Source organism: Chiroxiphia lanceolata, chromosome 8 (genome assembly GCF_009829145.1).
Source record: "Chiroxiphia lanceolata isolate bChiLan1 chromosome 8, bChiLan1.pri, whole genome shotgun sequence".
NCBI classification, from domain to species: domain Eukaryota; kingdom Metazoa; phylum Chordata; class Aves; order Passeriformes; family Pipridae; genus Chiroxiphia; species Chiroxiphia lanceolata.
Window position 1 is genome coordinate 29,295,005 of NC_045644.1, and position 21,314 is coordinate 29,316,318.

The following is a 21,314-nucleotide window of genomic DNA, read 5'->3' on the forward strand; positions in this document are numbered from 1 at the left end:
GAAAATATCAAAATGTTAAGTAGCTTCATATTCACCACAGGGCTCTTTCAAAGGCTTTAAACTTTTGGATAGCAGCCAGATTTTCAGCTGGATTTTTCTCCTCGTATTTAGTCCCTACATCTCTGAAGACACAAGAAAGGAGTTACATGCAACTCCCTTTAGCATGCCCTGCTTGCTTTCTCTGCTGCTTTGTTAGCAAACTTTACCCAAAGTAGGTTAATGTTCTGATGCACAGCAGGCTCCAAACCCAAAACTTGATTTTTACTTTTTTTTTTTTTTTGGCTGTCATCATTCATTCATCCAAGGACATATTCTATCTCTCTGTTTACCTACAACAGGACATTTTTAAAATCTGAGTCTCAAAGACCCAAGCACTATTTTTAGCATTCAGAGGGGTTACTTTAATCAGCCATTTTGTTTTCCTGTAGTGACAATTGTGATTTATCTTATCGCTAAATAAGGCTTTGCTCGTGAGAATTTGCATGGGGAGTCATCCAAGAAAAACAGGAGGCAGTGGGACTTGCATCAGAAGGCAGGTGTATTTTTGGGTAGTTCTTCTTTAGCATCCCGCCCTCACCATTACACTTGTCTAAACTTTTCAGGCTCTGAAGACTTTGGACTGGGCCCTGGATCAAGTCTGCAGTGATGGAGAAGAAGGTAAGCATGGGGCTTTTTTGGCAAAGAGAGAGGGGGCATAGTGTGGAGGAGGCAGTCAGTTCCTGTATATAGGATGTATGTGTATATCTATATACAAGGGTGTACATACATACATACATATATATATATACATATATATGCCCTTTTTATCTTGCCTTTGAAGTCAGAGATATTTAATGCCCCATTTCCTTTCCCTATATAAAAGTGATTCAATGCAAGAAGGTTCCTTGGCCCCCTGGTGTCAAGGGATGCATTGTCTGTAAATGGAATCATGGAATCATAGAATGGCTTGGGTTGGAAGGGACCTTAGAGATCGTCTAGTACATTCTGTTGCATGTGCTTTCTGTTACTTGCCAAACCCACCTGTGTCCTCAGCAACTGCTTGTGGTGTTTAGTATTCTTCAGGAACTACATATGGAAACTAATATCTGGATTTTGGGAAGATAGGTCTCAAACTTATCCTAAAGAGGTGGGCTCATTTGTCAGAAAAAGGGAGGAAATAATCAGTGCAAAGTGCTCCCTACAGTATGTCAGGAGCTAGAAGTGGAAAGCTATTAATGTAAGTATGTGGCCTGGAGAAATAAATATATTATATTATCTCATAAGGATGATTTTAACTTTAACTTTTAACTTGGAAGGGGGAGAAGGGAGTTTGTATTGCTTATGTTGCTTCAAGGTATTAACCTGACGATGATAAGTCTTTCTGTGTCACTGTAGTGAAGAACCACAGGAAGTTTCTTCATCTGGGATAGAAAGAGATTTGATGCTTCACATTTTAATATCTCTGCACTTCTGAAATATGTTACAACTTGGGTGCTTCTCGTGAGAAGCCCTAGAAAGCAGCAGCAGATGTTTCAAAGGCAGGAGGAGAGTTAAAAGTACCACCGTTAAAATAGCAATCTGTGTAAACTGCTTTACAACTTCAGAGTTATGCAAAGCCATAACTTACCTTGGCCTCCTGCCCCAGATTGCATGTCCGTAAAGCACTGCAACCCTGCCTTGACACATTTTATAGTGCACTTCAGCTTGGAGGGAAATAAACTAGTTGTTAAAATGCTACTGCAAGTCCCAGAGTCCGTCCCATCTGCCTGTGGACAAGTGGACCGATGAGACTGTCCCCTGTGTTTGTACATGAGAAGTCTTGGGGGCTTGTTTTGCTTGGCGTTGTTTGTACTATGTGTGAGGGGCACTTTCTGTTCCCAGTTGAGGTGATGTATAGCTGTACAGTGAATGTGTTCCCTGCCACCTGTCACATAGTTGCCCAGGTAATTGCATGTAACTCATATTACACAGCTTTATGGAATTGCTGCACTGTCTGGTCTGTGTTCTAATCATAAGTAGCAATAGTTGCATCATAACAGTGGCATCTTCAGCTTACAAGGGGTGTTTGTTTAAAATGAGATCATCAGCTTCTGGAAAGGTAAAAGGGGATCTAAATCGTAATTCGTGTGAATAACGATGAATAACTGACATTCCACGTGCCGTGCAGTTTGACTTAATTTTGAGCCTAAATCAGAACTCACTCAGTGGTTATGCATGTTTGTAGTTTAATGTATACAAAAACCTTGCAAGAGAATCCAACGGGTGCAGAACCCTGAAGCTGTGGCAGGAGACATGCAGCAAACCGTGGCCAGTGTGATCATGTGCAGCCACTTCCCAAAACCACCCCGGAGACAGGTGGTCCTGCCCCCTGTCCTCAGGGGTCTGCAGGTGGGAACCTCCCACAGCACTTCTGCACTTTTACATCTGATCCCACATGGATCCCACGTTACACGAGGAGGAGGGAAAATGGAAAGCTAATGAGCAGAGGATCTCAAAAGCAAACTGCTTTTTATCTATAAAGGGCTTGATCTGCATTGCACTGACAAGTTTCGTGCAATGCAAAGGAGGAACTGATGTGTGAATTAGAGCAATTTATGCACATTTAAAGAACTTTTTAATTCTGTAATTAGATGGGCATCTCTACAGAAAGTACGTGTCAGCAGCCTAAATAGAAGAGATGAGAAAACTGCTATTATTTTATGTTGTTCTCTCTGTGTCTCTTTTAGATCCAGTGCACTGTCCAGCTAAATATTTCTTTAGATTTTGTCCTTGTAAGAGGTTCTTAATGCAATAGCATCCTATCAAGAGGGCCTTTTTATTATTATTTTGAGGTGTTTGTATGCACTGGGATAATGCCACTCTATAAATAGAAAGTTTTTTTCTTTGTTTTTAAAATAATTTTATGATTTTATTGAAATAGTTTTTAAATAGTTTCCTGCTTTCAGAAGAGCAAAATACAGCTGCTACTGGCATCTGATTAATGCTTGTTATTTCATGACAACTGTAATTAAATTCAGCTAATTCTCCACTGCAATATTTATGGAAAACAAGAAACAAAAGCTGTACTTCAACATTTATACTGCAGAGTATAGGGGCACAGGAACTTTTTGAGCTATGAAAAGCTGAAGGGCAGGGTGGTGACCCCTGGGGTGGCCTGCAGGGAGCCCAGACTTTCCTTTGCATCCCACTGGGTGATGTGGAGCCGGTATGTGCACACTCTCCCTCATAACATCTTCTTGCTTCCATTTCTTTTCTTCTGCTATGAAGGATGTGTCAGCAGAGAGAATCAGTCTTGGGGCTGTGTTACACAAAGGATTGCTTTGAACTGTGCCTCAGCCTTCACTGCTGTGGAGATGTCCCTCTGACCGGACAACCATCAGGGGGATTTACAGCCACCTTCGTCTGCCTTCAGTTTAAGATTTAAGGGAAGAACAGAGAAACATAATTCCCTGGAAACTCCTCTTTGGTGACAGCTTCTGAAACACCCAAGCTCTGACAGATGGATGTGGTGGCAGTTCATGGATATGTTAGGGGTTACAGCAATACCACTGCTCTCAGCTCATCACAGGGACCTGAAGCAATGACAAGAATGTCACTGGCTGTGTTTTAATTTTTTTTCTTTTTTTGTTTTTTTTTTTTTTTTTTATGTTTGGATGAGGTTTTTTTCCTATGTAGCTGTGCTGTCCAAACTGATCATAGGAATTGATGCAACAAGCTGTCCAAATCATGACCTAACCCTCCCCACCCTCAGTGGATAACTGCTCTGTAAAACCAAGTTTTCCCTTTATATGCCCCCAAAATGGTGCCATGGTCTTTACAATGGCAGGCAGATAGTCATCCATAGCTAACGTGGACAGAAGAATACAGCCTGGGAGGGGTTCACTGCAGGCAGATGGTCAAAAGTGCTTGTTCACCACAGCTGAGTCACCTTGGGTTTACTAACGTGTTGGTTGGACTGAACACCAGTAGAGGTAGCAACACCACATATCTTGACCACAAAGACAAAATCTCTTGCTCAGAGAACAAATACTGCAATAGACTATTAGGACAGGAAAATAGAGCTTTAATTTCGCAAACCACAATGTATACACAATATAAATAGTGCCTTCTCACACCCCCCCCCCATAAGATGCTGGATTTAAACATTACTGACACATTTCTGAAGCTCAGAGCTCCAGGGTTTGATTTGTGAGCACTTGGACCTGGTCTCACCCAAAATATAAGTTTTGTCTGTTGTATGAACGATGGATGGATGCTCGGGTTTGAAGAGGGGGAGCACATACTGTTTGAGGCGAATGCCAGAGAGCTGCTTATCCTACAATCCAGAGTGTGCTCCTAAGTATACAGAGGAACACATCCTTCTGGTTACATACCAGGTGAAAATCTTGTCGTGCAGCAGGAGAGATGCCAGTGTGTGTGGTGCTTGTGTTTCAGTAAGAGTGGATACCGGACACATGGTGTGAGAAGGCTGCTGAAGTAGCCTGCAGTGTCACTGTCTTCCAGCTTCTTTCTCAATGTTTTATTGAAGATGGTTCAGTGGTTCAAATGCAACTTCAGCCATGGGACATCTTGGTTAAATTTTAGCTTTGAAGTAGATTTTTGTGGGTACCAGTTGCCCTGGTTGGTGTAATGTGGGGATTAAATACTAAAATCATCTCACTAGGCTATTTCCTCACTGCCCAAAAAAACCCCAAATCCTTTCTAGAGGAGAAAAAAATAACGACCACCAAATATTGTTGATAAACATGACAGGATTAGAATAGAATATTTCAATTTGTAGTTTCAGTACAAGATTCTTTTTTTCAGTGCCCTAGTTTCTCAGTCTTTTTTTCTAATGTTATTTTGTGTGGCTAAGAAAGAAGAGCTTGCTTGTCTTCCTCAAGTTATTTAGAGCTTTTCATTGACTAATGCCTTTTGTCACAAGTGACAGTGAAGGACCTGTTTGGTAAAAGAGATCAATGGAGATGAAGGTGACATTTCAGACCCAGCATTTTAAAACTAATCCATTGCTATTTATCTGACCAGGGCACCAAGGAACACTGGCTCTTAGTCTAAGACCATCACAACACTCACTGTAAGTTCCTCCTCCTACAAATGCACATTTCCTTTTTCTGTCACTCTTCTCCAGCCCAGTACTTTTCAAATTTCTTCTTGACTCTTCCAGAAAACTCTTTGTCATTCTCTGGTCCTATGAAACTTTTATCAACAGACTTCTCACTGTGTTGGCAGGGTTAAGCACCAGTTGGCTGAGGTGGGGCTTTATCAGCAACGGGTGGGTGACTTGCTTCCCTCGGGTAACTGCACCCTGTGGTTTTTGCAGGGACAGAGCCTTTAGTGATGGGGAGGTCCAAGGGCACGAAAGGTGTTACTTCCTTTTTATCCTGTACCGAGAAAAGTGTGGTGTTGGCACTAAGCAAGTTAAGGAAGTGTGATTTCATGCTTCAGCTCTCTCTACAATTTCAAGTGCACTAAAGATACTTGTGAAAAGTGCTAAAGTGATAGACAGTGAAAAACTTAAAGCCCCTTTTCGCTTGGAGAAGAGGTACAGTAGAAGTTAAAGGTCATCCTACATTATATATTGAAGGAATCAGCTTTGAGTATACAGTATAGTTCAATTCCCAAACACATTTAGGATTTCATCCACATCTTCTTTGCTAAGAAATCCAGGAAGGGTGGCAGCTTTCAAATCAGCAGGGATCTGAGACCACTATATACTCAAATATATTTCAAAGCATTGGCCAAATTAAAGCCGTACCGATGTTGACTGGCTTTGAGTAAATACTTACTACTTTGATGCCAGTTATTCCTCTCTCTCTACAAGTAAGCTTTGCCATCTGTGTCCAGAAGTACTGGCTTTCATGCTCTGTCCACTTGACATCCTCCACACTTAATTTCAGGATAAGAAGGTCAACTCAGATGAAGCACATAAAACAAAATCTCAGTAACTTTTGTGCATAAATGAAATAAAACATATAAAATAAAAACATATTGATAGCCCACCATACGTGCTGCCCGGCTGTCTCGCACTGTGTCATAGCAATGCATTTAGTACAGACCAAGCAAAAGGAAGACAGATTGCTTTCCCAGAATTCATTCAGTTAATGGAGAAAAATTCACCCTGATCTAAGCTGGCTCCAGCAGTTTCTGAGAAATATTAATGTCTCAAGCTCTCATGGCTTTAATATGGTAAAATATAATGTATTTCAATGGAAAACAAATTCCCCATTTCTTCTCTTCTGGCACTTGGTGCAGCTGATAGCTACAGTACTGGTTTCAAGCGGAGCATGCTGAGCTAATTATATTTCTTCTAAACATTGTTGATTTCTTGATTGCTAATGTGGTATTTGAGAGTCAGTGATTCTTAAATGTCAGCTTAAGAATCCATCTTTACCAATCTGAAACCCCTAAATGCAGATCTTGTTTTACCAATATTCCCAGTAAAGAATTATTCTCTCTGCTACTTGTCTGGCAAGCGAGACAAATAACAATTTCCAAAGGCTGTATTTTTTTCTCCACCATATTTAATTGGTGGGAGCATGGAGACTCAGAAACATTTTCATTAATGCTTTATTATTAATCAGTAAAAGATGGATGCAACATTTGAGGGAAGCACTGAACGGTGAATTCCCTAAACAATTTACTGTAGCTTCCTTGCCCTATTAGTGCAAATGTTGCAACAGCACAATGAGAATGAGCTCTCCCTTTAATGTCCTATTTATGAAAAGGGGAAAAAAAATCCTCTACTGGATAAATTTAAACTGTTTGGTAAACAAATGCAAATGATATTATTTTTCTTAATTTTTCTAAGGTTCTGTGGGCACAGCATTCATACAGTTTTTGGTCGATGAGTCACATAAATATTACCTCCATATTTTTGGTAAGTTTCCCTCTTTCTTTATTTTGCTTGTATAATATTGTATGTGTTATTTCTTTTTACATGTTTACAATATTGGAACAGAACAGTAATTAAGCCTGGGTTTCAATTTAGATACACACATGTCTAGATGTCCTGCAGGGAGGGTCTACCACCACAAATGCCCCTCTGGGGAGGAGGAGAGCCTCACTGGTTGCTGTTCAGAAAAACAGTGACTCTCATTCCTAAATGTGCACTGGGCAGGCAGCTGAGCAGCATGCAAGGTCCCCAGCAGGAAAGCAGGGACAGTGAGGTGCAAATCCATATTTGTGTGGGAAAAGGGGAGGCAGTGAAAATGAGTCTGATGGCTGGCATGAAAATACATGGAAAAAGTTTTGAAAAGAAATCTGGATATGCAAATTCTTATCCAGTTCTTGCTATAAATCCTCCTGTTTGGATGTCTGTAAAGATTGGTCATGAGAACAGTATGTGAATTAAGTTACTCTTGTAAGCAGAATTCTAGATTTTTAGACACTTTTCAGAAAAATATCTTGGTTATATACAGAATTTTTTCCCTCAATGCTACTTCCAGCAGTAATGGAGAGACTAAAGTACCATACCATCCATTTTTAGTGCCTTTGTCGCACTGACACCTGTAAGCAACAACAGACTGATGGGATGTGACTGTTGGAGCTGTCATAAAACAGCAAACCATGAGGGTGTTACTCCTTTGGGTCCTGATGGACAGCAAATCCCCCTGCTCTGCCCTCAGTTAAGCAGATATCAGTGTAGCTCTGCAGTCTGGAATCAGTCATGGTCTACCAGGGCCAGACAGGCTGAGCTCTGCATTTTTTAGCAGGTCATGGCCTGAGTTAGGATTCTCCTGGAATCACAGGTAGGCAATGACCAAAGTAGCTCTCCAGCTTCTGGATGCTGAAAACAGAAGAATCTGCTCTTCAGTCTCAGTTTAACTCTGCCCAGTTTCCTGAAACCTTTAGCTTGTCTCCTGGCTGAGATAAATCTCTCAAAACTGCTGTCCTCCTGATGTGCTTGATGCTGCACCTCCTCCTCTTGTGCACCTCTGGTTGGGTGCTGTCCAATTTGCTCTGTTTCTTCTCAGCTGGTGCTCATCAGCTGATTGGTTTTCCTTGAGAACAACTGGTCATAACAAGATATGGCATGGGGGAAGTATCCCATTATCCTATTCCTCAGTCAAGTAATATTCAGGCACCAAATGCAAACATCTGCGGGCTTGTAACCATTTTTACACCCTTGGATGAAAATATTTGGGAGCAGAGAAACTGAGGAATGTAATTAAACTGAAGATATGGCACAGTATATTCTCATCCAACATGGAATAACACTGACAGAATGAAAAGAAAATAGCACATCTTTTTGCCTAGTTTTCTCTCTCATAGGATTTCTTTCTCAGCCACGCAAATCAAATCAGATATATCCATGAGACTATTTACTGCTTTCAACTCAAATTGGAAGGGCAGCAGGTAAGAACGGGTATATTTATTTTCTGTTTAACTCTCAGGAGCAGCAAGTCACAAACCTGGGACCTGTCATGATTGACAAAGCAAGTCATTAGATAATTACACGGAAATCCCTTTTATTGAAACATCTGTGTTAAAATGTGCAAGCAAAACAGAATTCTAACAGGCTATGAGTCTAAATCCCTGAGCTTTAATTTGGTAGCAGAGAAACTTGATGCATTTTCAGCATTATTTCAAAAATAGTTTAGAGGGATCCCATTATAGGGCAAGAGTTTTTGGAGAGAAATAATATTTTGCTTTGACATCAAAGCAAATGTTTGATAAAATTCTTATTATGAAATAAAACATAAGCACAGTTTCAAGCTGCAATGTCTGAGTTCTTTTTTGTTTCAGCCTTCCCCTTCCCCTTCAGTTCTGTCTTCACCTTTCTGCCAGGTCACCAGCTCTTTCCTTTCACTCCAGTTCCTCTCCTATATTTTATTCTTTTCTACTGGCTGAAGAGGGATCAAGCCTCTGTGTTGTTATTTTCATGCTTCACCAGACATTACCCTTCTAGGTTTCTTAGTCAGCAAAGTCCCAGACTGCAGACTTTGGGTATCCTCCCATCCCTGTATCCCAAGAAGTCCTGGTCTCTGGGACTCTGCTGATGTTAGCAAATGAATACAGCCCAAAGGAGCAGATCTGAAGAGGATAGAGGTTGGCATGCAGCTGGTGGTTGAAATCCACACTGTACACGTTTTAGGAGATTTTGCTTTCTGCAAGTTCTGGCCTGGTCCTGTGGGGACCAACTGGAGCACACCTCCCAGTTTAACTTCATTGGAAAGGGGCCCAGTTTGCATGTCCTGAGACTGCTTGCTGATGGAAACCAAATCACAGGGATTTGCAGAGGCAGAAGGGCAGTATGAACTAAAATGCTAACATAGATTACACCTCCTTCTATCCACGCTTTGCATTCCCCTCTCTGTATTTCCCATTATCCCATTGTCTGGTCAAGGGGAATCTTTTCTGTTTTCCAGGACCCATTTGCACCTAATGAGTTTCTCTTCCTGACATGAACTTTCCTGGCTTACTCTTCCTTCTTGCTGCTCAAATTCCAGCAGGAAGAGAATAAGATGCTCTTTCAGCTTGGCACTAGCCAGGAAAGTCCCATAGATGCAACTCTGGAGCATCTCACAGCATATAGACAATATCTCCCCATAAGGAGGTCTAGGCACAGAACTGTATGTCTATTCCTTCTTCAAAACCATGAAGTATTTCAAATCTCTTGACAGTTATCAAAAAAACTAGTTGTAAGAAATAAATTCTCTCCTTATTCTTACATTTAGCCTGATTTTTTAGAATATTTTTCTTCAATTTAGCCAAAATAAGGAAAAGTTAATCTTGATCTCTAGGAGTTCAGCCATAGTATGAGCCTTGAATGTACAATCCTATGATAGGAAATAGCAGATGTCCCTACATTTAGGTATCATTAATCTTCTTCTTGTGATACTGCACCCTAGGAATTCCCCACATGGCATAGCTCTAGAACTGTAGTTGATCACATTTTTATTAATATTTATGCAGTAATATAAATATGTGGGTTTGTTTTCTGTTCCTAGCAAGTCAACACACACAACCTTTTCTCTGTTGCAAATCTGTCAAAAGTCCTCAGGAGACTTAGACTCACAAGGCTCCAAGTCTAAGGTGCTTATAGTAAAAGCTTCTTCAATAATAATACTTGAGGGACTAACTCTATTGATGTCTGTGAAATTACTTGTACAAAGGAGGATATTGGAATGGTTTCATGCATTGATAATCGTTGAAGGTGTCTCTATGAACCATCTTTATCTATTAACTTTCCTTCTTTGTTTTCTTTTTCTTTCTGTTTGCCTACACTCAAAAAAACCCCATAAATTTTTTCCAAGACTATAAATCTAGGAATTTTTTTCTCCTCTCTGAGAAAAATGCATGATGAAATGTCATCTCTCCTGGTATTTGCTAGTGTGTACTTTAGTGCTACCTACTAGAGCAAGACTTCCTACAAGGGCATTCTTCTAGCCAGGATGCAAATAGAATTTTTACATTTAAAAAATCTCAAGTACCCCCAATATCAATTTTTTTTCCATTTTATATGTAAACAGGAAGAGATGAAGAGTGTAATAACCACATGAATATAGGGAAAAAGGTATAAAACATGGATCTCTGAAAATTGCATCTTATGTGAAAGTTAAAGCATCATCATTCTTTGTGGATGATAGTGATATTCAGTTATTTTGCTTTTTCAAACAACTGTTGACATGTTTTGATGTATTCCATGTATCAATTTTCATTATATTTCTTTCACTTTAGTTTCCTGGTCACTTACCATACATCCGTGAAGAAAAGCTCTCAAAACCTGAAAAGAAATTTCCTTTTCTTTAGATTCTGTCTGTGGGAATAGAAAATTTATATGCATTGAACACTGTCTGAAACAGCAATTGTATAAAATTCATAAAGTGGTATAACAATGTAAAACCTGTAGGTATTCCACTTAATGGCCTTGACAATATCTAAAGAAAATGAAGAGACAAATAATAATAAGCACAAACTTTTAGATGGAATCTACATCTACAAATAATAACTTTGTCATGAAGAAGAATTTTCGGAATCATCACTTTCAGACAGAGATGCAGCCATGAGACAGTGATGCAAACCCACAAGTGAAATAGCCTCTGGCTTTCTGTGTAAACCAGAAGCCAATTAGAAATATTACAATTTATCAGGCCCGTATTAGTCATGAGACAATGACAATCAAGATAGTTATAGCCAAGAAAAATCAAACATGTTGTCTTATTAATAAGATTATCTGCCACCTTCACCCTCTGTTAACGCCACCCAGACTGAGTTACCTTTCCCAGTGTCCCCTCCTCTGCTCTGACATTGCTGGTTTCAACATCTCACACACCAAAGACTGTGGAAAGAAAGTTCCAGGTCTGGTCCATTGCTTGTGCACTGGCTGTGGAAACATTTCAGATTCTCTTATCTGGTGGTAGGGGCCAGGCTCATCTGAAACCAAAATCTTTCAGTTACCTAATACCTCAGTGCTGCTTCTTTGTTCAACAAAGCCTTGAAAACACCAAAAAACCACTATATATTGCTCTATATGCTTTTCCATTATAAATGCTGTCCTGTAGTAATACTCCACAACAAAATTTTTGCCTTTATGCTTTACTCTAGTGAAGCTTTTATCAAAAACTATTAGGAATTTGTGAAATAAGTGTGTATAAAGATGCAGTGGTCTAGCCTGCTCGTTCCCTTGGTATCCTTGTTGGGCCCAGGCTGTCTGCCTCTCTGCAGATATTTTCCTCTGCACACTCAAACAGTATAAAATCAAACAGGACTTGGGTCTAAAGTACCTTTATCAGAGTTAAATTGGATCACTTAAACAGTTTCCCTAACATATTTAATTTGCCATTTGTGTTTTCCTAAGAGCATGAGTTTGGTTTAATTTGTTTCATTTCATCCTGTACCCAGCTGTCTGTAATTTTACTATCAATTTCTATATTTTTATGGTGACTTAGATAAACATTACTAAATTACGGAGATTTTATAAATGCCAAACAGGTAATGCCATTAACCTCAGCCAGTCAAAAATAATCCTATTAAACGTCCAGTCAAATTGCCTCATGATGAATGTGCAGTCAAACTCACAAAAATTAACCATTTCACTGCAGATAATTAAATCACATACTGAATATTTTTCTCCATCCGCTGCTATAATAGCATATTACCACAGAGCTGTCAGCAACCAGTGGACAGTGATACAAATATCTTCTGGTCTGAGGTCCACCTTGAGGACCCTGGTGGTTTTTCACATCAGAACCTGAGCAAATACACAGTCATATTTGCACTGCTTGTGCATTGCCTTGAATGCCAATTAAATACTAATTTTTTTCTGTTCTTTTGTTAGCCTCAGTGGGCAATTGTTTTCCTACAATTTACATCTTTTCCATTCTGAAAAATTCAAGACTTTGATTGCTCAAGCTATACCTGCTCTTCTCAAGACTCTAGTAAAGCTATTGGATTAGGAAATTGAAACAATACAAAGAATATCCATGTGGAGATTTCTATTAATAGCTTTGCATATTTATTAAATTGGGATAACTCTTAAAGCCTCAGAAACATTGAAGAACTGAGGCTGAAAGAGAAGTTGGTTGGCAATTTTTGCTTTGTAGGGGTTTTCTAGGGGCTGAGCTCTGTTCGAGTAATGCTGGAGCATGGCAGCTGCACTGTATGATGTGATGACTGGTTCCAACTGGCACCTGTCAGAGGCCCTGAGTGGAACAGTCCCCTACAAATTTGGCAAGTTTTGTTTCTTTAGGTCTCTCTTAGGGCTTAACATTTCTTAGCATAACTGGGAAGAATCACAGCTGATATTCATAATGGAGCAATTGTCATTCCAAGCCCCAAAGCCCCTGGATGATAGTTCAATGCATCGTGACCTTCATCTCTGGATTAAAAATGGGAAATAATTAGCCTGAACAGCAACATGTCTGAAAAATGTTCCAAATGCTCCAGATTCCCAAACTGGGCAACTATTGCCTCCTTTTCCCAGGAGCCCATTCCTGGTAGTTCACAATTTACGTCTGTGAAAAGCTCTTGGATCCAGGTCTGAACCTCAGTGTGGGCTTCTCACATCTTCCCCCTTGCCCAATAAATCCTCCACTCCTCTTCACCCCAGGGCACACTCCTGCAGAAACAGCTGATGTGGAACCAGTGAGAGACTGAGATTTCAGGCAGCTGTTCCTGAGAAAAAACTCAAAAAATCAAACCAAAACCAAAACCAAACCAAACCAATAACAACAAAACAGCAACAACAACAACAACAAAACCCCACAACAAACAAAAAGAAACCACCAAACAAACAAAACCACAAAAAAAAAGAGAAATGGAAGCACATAATGAGGACAGATAAGGACCACCAAGGAATTTTTTATTACACTACTAAGGGAATTCAGCAGAGAAATAAACATGGGAAATACTGACTCAGGACTCTCTCTCTCCTCCCTTAAGCTCTTTATGACATGGATAATCAATGCCCAGATTGTTTCTTGCAATCTTTTCTAGCAAACATCTTTTTCTTTTGTCTGAATTATACCTCTATCTTATGTGTCATCTACTATTATTACTCTTTTGGTAAGTACTATTAGCTGCTATGCTTTCCTTGAGTTTTATTTTTGTCTCCCTCTGATTCCTATTCAGTATGCCAAAGTGTCGTTGTTCTTACTAGTGGAGAAATGTGGCATTTAGTTAACTGTTAGCAGTAAAGCAGCAAAATCTGCTTGACAGTTGTGCATGCAGAATGAACACACAAGGCCTCTAAAACATCTCTCTAGGATGGGAGCTACAAGGAAGAGAGCATAGTTTCAATCTATTTAAGTAGATGAGGATAGCACTTTCAAGGTACAATACCATCCACTTGATGTGTACCAACCAGCCTGTTAAATAAATCCTTTTCTTTTAGTACATACAGATAAATCTACAAAACTCCACAAAACTTCTCTTTTCACAACCTACAAAGCATGTGCAATATCTCTGCATTATACAGTTTCCATCATGCCTACAGTGTTATTGGATCCCATCCTCTGCCTAATCATTATCTGGTATCCGCTTTATCTTTCACTATGCTGAAAAAAATCCATAAATTCAGAAGTTATTTTATCCACAGAGAAATTAGTAGCTCCAAGAATTGTCACCATTCCAAACAGTTCTTCATGTGTTTAACCTACACGGTTCTTCCTCTTTTTCAGGGGCATAAAATACTTGTTTTCCTTACAGCAGATATGAGTCAAAAATAAATGTAGATGTGCTATGTCATTTCACCTGGGAAAACCTCTGGCACTCAGGGTAGGCTACATGTACTCCCTGAGATCACCTTTTGTTGCCATCCTTTGCTGATCCATTTTGGAGCCCACACTCTGGTTTGCAGGGTAGGTGTTCCCAGCTGCTAAGGCACCGGCTCTCCTGGGCTGCCCAGCTGCAAGACCTGCTTGAGAGCATCCCTTCAGTGCACTTCCCTAAAGGTTTGTCCTCCCTGGATGTCCCTGGGCACCTGGCCTTGTGTTAATCCACATTCCATCTGACAATGTGGCCCAGTGTTGTCTGTCTTTCTCTGAACTTATCTCCCTGTTGCCCTAATTTCCAAAAAGCTGATTTCACTCTCTAATTCTGCATAGTGTCCCTAAACCGAGTTTCCATTTTTCTTTCCTCTGTTCTTACAGAGGCCATGTTATCTTTTCAAACTCTCTATTTGTTTTGGGAGGATATATTTCCATTTGGGATTACCTGTATTTTGCTGGTTCTCTTGATATATGTATGGCATATGGCAAATAAAGTATATATTACATCTGTTACTATCTTTTCTAGACTCTAGAGATTTATATTCTGTTGAACCCTTGCCAAAAATTACAAGGTATATAAACATGACTGAATAAAAAACTGATGGTCCTCTGCAACTGAGAAACAGACTTGTTCATAACATGCAAAGACAATGGGGAGGAGACACAAACAAGCTCTTAAGGTGCTAAACTGTCAGCAACAAGAATCACCATAATTTCATGGACTTCTGATTTTCATAAAAGTCCAGAATCTTACCTTTGGGTTTATTCAAGAATGATTTAAGCATTTTGGTTTACTTATTTTTCTATTTCAGTTAATTTAACCTTAACAAACTTTTTCTGCCATTGCAAGTTCCTCATTTTATACATAGAATATGGGTACTTACTCATCACAGATTTATGAATACTTTGAAACTCACATATTTAAACAAGAGAACAAAATCTCTCTGTTATCTGCCTAATGCCACAGGAACTGTCAGTGTCTTAATTAAATCTTTGTCATCCTGCTACAACTGTGGAAAAGCATAAGGGCCTGATTTCTTGTAGGAGCTCAGCTGGCTCAGGGGAAGTGCTCAGCATCAGAAAGGGATACCATAACACTATCTCTCCCTGGAGCTGGGACTGAGCTCATTTATTGCTGGCTTGATGTGCTGTTGGTTTTGCTTTGGCTATAGCTTTCAGTGTCCCTGTCTGACTTCAGGCTTCCCCTTGCTCCAAGCCACAAGGAAATCTCCAGGCACATGTGCCTAATCTAAAGAGGCAGGGTTGGGAAGAATTGCTACTACACACGAGTTGGAAATACCAGGCAAGGGAAAGTAAATCTACTGTTTAAGGTATTATTTGATTCTTACTTTTACCTGAGGTGATATATGAAGTCTAGAGCAGAGAAGGGAGATGAACCTTAACCTTCCATTTGAGTGCATTTAACCATAAAACTGTCATTTGTCACAGCATGCATGATGAATGCACAAATACAACTGCTTTCCACATTATCCCTCCTGGAGGATTTTACAGTCATGACACTGGACAGGAATCAACTGGCTTGATTTAGTTTCCTACATCTGCTGTACAGTTCCCCAACACCACGAGGAACCAACCCTCAATGCTGACATACCTATTCTGAAACATCATAAAAATGAATGTATTTTTGTTTGGAAAGCTTTGTGGTGGGAGGATGTCAGAGCTAGGGAGATAGATAAAGATCTTAAAACAGGTTTCTGAAAGCTGCTTCTTTCTTTGCTACAGTCTTTCTTTGTAGTATTGAAAAGCTCTCTTAAAAAGTTATACAGTCAACAGTGGCTGAAATTAGGAAACTAAATTAAAACATATGCAATATCAAAAAAGAAAAACCCCAAAACAAAACAGATGCCTAAAAAGGGACTTGTGCCACTAAGCTTTGTGTGTTTCAGATAGACTGGATACAACACACACTGAATGTCTCAAAATACTTGGAGCCTCAAGGGATCAGTAACTATGTCATACTATTCCTATAACCTGCATCCTGCCTTTATCCCAGTACTAATGTGACATTGTGAGCTTCCTGGTGACAATTAAAATTTTTTCAGTCACTTCACTGGGCTGGTAGCTGAGTTCCTGATGCATATCCTCACTTGTCTTACATATCTACTGTTTAGAAGGAGGAAGCTCCACAGCGGGTTCCTTTCGGCATCCTTCCTGCCTACCCTGTGCAACCAAGTCCTTGCAGTATCCCTCCTTGTTGCTGACTGTATTTGCTGTGAAATGAGACACATCACCATCCTGTGCTTAGGCCAACTGGTGGCTGAGGAGCATGTCCAGGGGAGAGCAGCTGGAGATGAGTCAGATATTGTGTTAGTAGTTCTATAAGGGTTTGCTTCCTTTTTTTTTTTTTTTTTCCCAAGAGGAAAATAGGAACCAGGAGCACTGAGTTAAAGTGTTAAAACTTTCTAAGAAATCATGATTAAAGGAGAAAATATCAGTCTGCTCTTCCCTTCAGAGTGGTACCACATGGGCATTTTGGGTTTAATTCTACTGGTCCATTTTTTTTCTAGTGCCCTATCACTTTTATGTCGAACACTATTTTCTTTCAGATGCTATGGTTTAAAACCTTACCACTTCACATCATGTGGTATTCAAAGCTTTTTACATTATCTTATTGTAACTTCAAAAAAGGCAAATTATTCAGTGTGTCAAAGGAAATAGCTTCCATCTACTGTATTCTTGGACTGAAAGCAAAGGTTTGTAATCTGTCCTCTCAACTTTATTAAAAAACATAAGGCATCAGCCTTCATGTAGCTCAAATACATTTCCTTACGTGGTGACATACCATGTCTGATACCGTAGAATGAACTTAATATGACTTTCTATTCAGTGCACTCAGCATACTGAATACTACTTAATTCTCCAGTGCTGTGTGATTGAACACACTGATCATGGAAACAGAATGCTTGCTCAACCTTGCACTTCTTTGCTTTGCTTTCTCCTGGGTTTTTCTGTGATGATGTTTTTCCCTTCCCATGTCTGGGGATTCAACACTGCCTTCCCATGACCAAGAAGAATTTAACTCTCAGGCCCTGCCCTTGGTCCCAGGATTGCACAGCCCCACCTTGGCAATAACTCAGCAAATGTCTTATCCTGTGCAGCAGCCACCCCATGCTCTGTTTACACACATGTTTACACATGTAGGTATTTATAGATAGGAAGGTATTTATAGATATGCATAGATAGAAATGTAGAAAAACTGGCAGTCTTAATCCATCTGAGATTTCTGCTTTGGACTGATCCCAAGGGACTTCTGTGGTGGTATCATGAGGGCTCTTGTGTCACTGCTTACTCTGGGGTCTCAGTGACACCTGTGACTCAGTGACATCCAAGTTCACCTATTGTCCCATGGGGTATAGGACTTGCTAGTATTGATATCATTAATTTTTGATGTGAAATACCTCGGGCCAGCAACTAGGGACTAAGCCTAAAGATTTAGAACAGATATTCAAAAATTAGGAAAATCAAAAGATTTTCTACATTTGGGGCAGAAGCAACTATTGAGGTTAGTAAGGAAAAGAGTGTTTTCTGTTCAAGCACAAAGCTCTTGTTTCTCAAAAGAATCCAAGCTATAATTTTCTACAGAAAATCTCCAACTATGTACATCTATTTCCAAGCCAATACCTGTGCCTGGTAGCACAGTTTTTAGCAGCCACAGCTGGCCTACAGGAATGTGGAAAATGGACAATTTACAGGGTATCAGTGCCTGTGTTTCTTACAGGTGCTGTGATCAGAAAGTTATTTTATGTTACAGAGGAGAAAACTTCTGCATTCTCTGTCATGTCTTGTACAGATTAAAGGAAAGATAACCTGTCCAATCATCATTATGCACACAAAAGCACAGATAGAAAAATCCATGCATATCAACTCTGTAAGTCTCAAGGAAATTTGCAGAGGAAACAAATGACCCACAGTGCAAAGGGATAATACTTTACAAAATTGGTACCTGGGAGCCATGTGACTAAACTAACTGTAAAAATGACCCAGTCTTTTCAACATGAAATTAATTCTCTGTGAAGTATAGGAAAGAGATTTTTATGCTCTTTTACCACCTGCTCCTCATGCCTGGGATCTGTGTACTCATTTTTGATTTATGAGGGAAAGTGAGGGAAATCAGATGAATTTTAAATGGAATATATCAAGATCATAGTGGTTTATTTTTTTTTCTTCCAGGCTATACATTTTTCTTACTCTATTTTTGTAAAATAGCAAAATTTTTACTGCTTGGAAAGCCAGAGAATTTTTAGTCACTCCTCCAATATTTTATCACTGCTCTACTGCCAAGGAAGTCTTTTGCTAAAGAGTAAAAGCAAATTATTTGCCATGTGGTGACTCTAGCCAGCAAACAATTTGACCAGGTCAAATCAACTGTTACAATCACTTTTTTTAATTTATGTTAATAACTTGGATGTATGTGCACAACTGTGACCATGGGGGTATTTAATACTCTCAGAAAATGTCAATCTAACTGCACTGGCATCAGACATACTGTGCAGCACTGGAGTAACTTTGCTATTGCTCTTCAATAAGTGAAACAGTATGCTGGACCCACCATAAGGTAATTGAAAAATGAAAAAAAATATTTTATCAATTTAAAAAAAAAAAAAAAAAAAAAAAAAAGATAAATAGTCTCATCCTCATGGAAAGCCAGGAACCTAGGCGTGCAATTAGCCCTCAAAATTTCACTCTAGGTAGGTCAGAAAATTGCACACTTCAGTCACTGTGGACCAATGGCATCAAAGTTTATTTGTCAGGGCCCACCAGGATAAAAGAGTAGGAGGGTTTTGGAGCCAAAGTGTTGCAAGTGGGGTCCAATCTCTCCATACAGGGGAAAAAAAACCAAACAAGCAGATTTATGTGTACTGTGAGTACACTTTTCCCTTTATAGCTGAGAAATTATGGCTTTTACTCTTTCTGAACCCAAGCATCTACTACTGCTGGTTAAGAGATAAAAATGGAGATGAAAAAGGCAATAGGAATAAATAGAAAACCCTCTTTCTATGGATGTAATTAAATTATCTGACATCAAGTTATACAACTGATATTTTTAGATAATCTGGGAAATTTGGATAGAATTGATATCAGGAATCAGTCAGTGATAAACACTGTTGGTCTTTGGAGATAAGTTAGGTGCAGGTCCTTTACAGAAAACTTGGGGAAAAAATACTATTGAAAATTCTGCTGAAATGTTTTATTTCTTCTGTAATTTTTTGTCTCTGTTTATTACTAAACCTCTCTTATTCTGTGATCTTAATTTAAAGCTTATAGTTTCAATTTTCAACTCAGATTACATGTCAGGGGTAAATCTTGTTCTTTAGGACTTGTGATAGAGATGTCTAATGAATGGGAAGAACAGAGACAATTTTAAATACGGTATTACTGTGTGTAATTTTTTGTCTTCTGCATTCTCTGTCATGTCTTGTACAGATTAAAGGAAAGACCTAATTTTTTCTCACAGTAATGATGTTTTTAATTTTTCTCATTAAAAACATCCTGATGGCGAAAAATTTCTTTCCCAATCAAGAGGTCATGAAACTGAGAGAGACGGAATGAAGAGCTCTTGCCCCAAAGATGCCTCTGTAGATATTAAAAATATAGTAGTCCTCTGGGATATTTTGTGACAAATACCTGCTTTTGAACCTTCATATTGAAAGGTCTTATCTAACTCCAAACTAAATGTTATTTAAAACTTTTAACAAAGAAATTACTTCTAAGCAACGTTGCTTTGCCTTTCATCTTTTCATATTAAGAGAATGACAACTGCATGACAGGAATGCAAGTCCAGGGTGGAGAAATATATAAAATTTATAGAAATGTCTTGTCTGGACAATATTGCCTTTGGTGCCACCCTTTTTTTTTTTTTTTTTTTTGTGAAAATTGTGATATAGATGAATGGCTTAAACAACTACCCCTGATAGAGAGTATTTATGTCATGGACTTTTACCTTTAAAAAGAGAAAAGCCTTAAAATCATCCAGTTCTAAAATTCTGTCTTTGAGCAAGTTTAGAATTACACTTATCCTAGTCTTGTCTCTTTTTACTTTTTTTTTTTTTTACTATATCTGACACCTCTATATGTGCTATTCTTTCAATCCCTCTACAATAACTGTATGATATTTTTCACATTTATCATAAAGCAGAATCTTATGGAGACTGACCTTTGTAGTGTTCCTCATATACATCTGAGTCTGAAATTACTGTTCTTTAATTACTGGAGAGAGAGATATTTGGAAATATGGCTAAATACCAGAACATTAAACTATAATAAAAAAGAATGAATTCTATTTAGTCTGTTTGTTTAGACATTTATGCTTCTGGATGGATTCTTAGCATGGGTAGGAGGTGTGAGTTATTGCCCAAGAGGTCTGGATTTTTATCTTGCTGTTCTGGATGTGATCTAAATGTTAGTGTTTGATAAGAGGAATGAGCTATTACTTATACGGGACAGCTAAGTGTAGAGAAGTTTCATAATTAATGAAAAATACTCATCTATTTCAGGAGTGTATAGTTCCTGAATAACATCTGAAAGAAAATTAAATGGGTTTGTACAATAAAACAGAGCAATTCAGATTTTCACAATTATAGCAAAGGACTCTTCTCTACTATTTCTACAAGCATTTGGGTACAATCCTGGCACAGCCCTGGTTGGTTGTTTGCAAAGATTGTCCTTGTGCAGTTGATTCCACACTTCAGCATTTCTTTTGGGTGGTCCTGGTCCCACAGTCCCAGTGGTTAATCTGGGTTTCTGCTTTCCCAGAGCATCCAGTGTGCAGTTTTTCCCGTGTAATAGTTTTGTGGCTACAGAAAAAGGGCAATACGTGCAGTTGATGCCCTTGGTTTGACTTGGAGATTCTTGATCACACAAACAGCCTGTTCCAGCTTCCTCAGACTGACATGGACTTAGCTAAAAAAGACCAAAGTCCCACAGATCCATTTCAGGACCTAATTCAAATCTAATTTACTCCTTTATTGATCTATATTTGGTATTGTTATCTTTAAAAGTCAGGTCCCTATTTTGGCTATAAAAACCTCATCCTTCATAGTTTTTCCATCTTTGCTTCTGCTTCTTTATCATCATTTATCTTTATCAGTTTCTATGACATTAAGT